This window comes from Coptis chinensis, chromosome 4, assembly GCF_015680905.1.
Source record: "Coptis chinensis isolate HL-2020 chromosome 4, ASM1568090v1, whole genome shotgun sequence".
Classification (NCBI taxonomy): domain Eukaryota; kingdom Viridiplantae; phylum Streptophyta; class Magnoliopsida; order Ranunculales; family Ranunculaceae; genus Coptis; species Coptis chinensis.
The window spans coordinates 95,331,389-95,333,664 of NC_141459.1; the positions used below are offsets into that span (position 1 = coordinate 95,331,389).

Below are 2,276 nucleotides of genomic sequence, written 5' to 3' on the forward strand. Positions count from 1 at the left end.
CAGAACCGTGGTATTAAGTATTCTCTATTTACCACGGTTTTTGAAAAACCGAGGTATTATGATATCGTAAAACCGTGGTTAATAGTCTTTACGTCGTCTGTTGTGTGTGATGTCAACCGTGGGAAATAGTAATAATAATTACCACTGTTTGATTCAAACCGTGGTTTATATAATCCCTTTAAACCATCGTTCTTACACAACCGTGGGTTTATACTTTTTTAAAAAAATAAAAAATCCCCGATTATTTAATTTCAACCAAATATATATTTTCACTGTATCCACACTAATTTAAAAAACACATTGCTCAGACAATATATTCATCGTGCAACAAACAAAAGAAACAAATTTAGACCATACAACAGTAAATTGCTAAAAGAATTTGATAATTTTCTCGTCAATAAAAAAATAATAATGACCAACTTGTTCTTCGTTCCAAAATATCAAAGAAGTAATATATTTGTTCCACCTATATATCAAATGGGTTTTATAATGAAAAATACAAATGTTGAGATCAATCCCCAAACCTTAACTAGAAGGGGTCCAAACCTAGCTAAGACACCATGACCGGCTCGAACATTCCATTAGATGAACTTTAGAATTTCAAGTCGAACAACATCAAGTTCATCTTGTGCATAGGCATCTTTGAGTGTTAAGTGTCATCTGCACGATCAATACCATAAAATAATAACTTAATAATGAAGAATACCATAAAATAATAAAATGCTAAAGAAATATAAGCACAAGCAGACATCTTAATAATATATAATGTGTAAACTACAATTTATTAACGGCCTTAAATCAATTGTTGCCCCCCAAATGATGCTTGACATTTGTTTTCTTATTTTTTTGTTTCCATAATCTAAAGTGTAAATCTTAAGACAATGTAACATTTGAGTTATATACCACGTGTAAATAAAATACTTACATACCTGTTGCTTAATCTCATGTTATATTGATCCCTCCCGATATATATATATATATATATATATATATATATATATATATATATATATATAATCATTTTAGAGGCAAAAAGGAAAAGGAAAAAGAGTAGAGCACATGATGGAATATTAGAACCTCTAAAATGATCATTTATGTATACTACCAGAGCTAAGCTACACCGCCATCCAATTTCACTTTGTTGTTCTAGCTTCCTTAATTATCATGAGATCCATATTCTATTTTATTTTATTTTAGTAAGCATGCCCACCTGATCCTCCTTGGAATTCAAGGCATCCCTTCCTCTCCCCCTTTCCTTAGCTATAAACATCGAGTCCTTTAATACAATACCAACCTGGAGGTGGTAGTACTTAACATTTGCAACATAACATACAATAGTAGTAGGAATAATATTAGCCAAGTAATCCAACCATACAACATAACATTTGCACAATTTAATCTTTCAACTGACCTTTACTTGCTTAACATGAGGTATTGGGATAATATGCTCCCTGACATCCATATCACCAAGATAGGCATAACCCACCAGGCCAGCAACGGAGTGGTCCCACCTATTAATCGGAAAAGTAATCATGCAAGCTAAAGAAGTATTTAAAAAGCTTTCACAAGAAAAACCAAATTTGGATATTTCCAATTCCTTACCTTATTACTATCATAAACATTAAGTCTTCCCACTTCACCCACTAGCAGTAACACGTTCCCTCTTTCAACGTTCTCTTCTAACCTATGATCAACTGTCAATAGTGACACAACACCCCCTTAGCATCCAAGATAGATATGGAGAATCCCCAACACATGCAACGTCCACAAAAACCATCAATCACAACAAGAGTAGCAGTTGTCCGAGAAGTTTCTCCTGCAATCAAATATATAAAACCTTCTTAAACTAAGAAACATAGAAAGAAATGCATTGACATAAACAAGAGACAGGTGAGGATACTTGCCTTTCTGCTGAAACTCTATACCAGTCTTTACAAAATCGACAACCAACACTCTCGGAATAGTTTGAATCCACTTTTCCCTACCAATCCCTTGAGGAATCGCACTCATAACGTGACTCAACAAATTCTCTATAGTATATATCACCGCTGATATCCCATTCTGTCCATCAAAAATCTACAAAGAAACAAAAATCAACCCCTAACTCATTAAAACACATGCTAAAACACATTTTCCAACTCAATTAAAATATTGAAAAAACAAATATAATATAAAATTACCGCTTGAAAAAGAGAAAATGAAGACAAGGGTTCCCTCAAATCCTTTTTGACAATCGGGTTCAATAAGAAAATAATCTTCCTCTTTCTTAACTAAAC

At 33.0% G+C, this 2,276-nt stretch overlaps 1 long non-coding RNA gene across 3 annotated transcripts; it reads right to left on the reverse strand.

Moving 5' to 3' along the window:
- Positions 1-388: 388 nt before the first annotated feature.
- LOC147505859 (uncharacterized) lies at positions 389-1,720 on the reverse strand. 3 transcript variants are annotated; one of them, XR_015220695.1, is made up of 4 exons: positions 1,603-1,720; positions 1,412-1,511; positions 1,211-1,294; positions 389-660 (listed from the first exon to the last, which is right to left on the reverse strand). It is a non-coding gene; the product is annotated as an uncharacterized LOC147505859 (long non-coding RNA). The 3 variants fall into 3 exon arrangements; XR_015220694.1 differs by having other exon boundaries at positions 1,211-1,309; XR_015220696.1 differs by lacking the exon at positions 1,211-1,294 and having other exon boundaries at positions 396-660.
- Between the last annotated feature and the right edge of the window lie 556 nt (positions 1,721-2,276).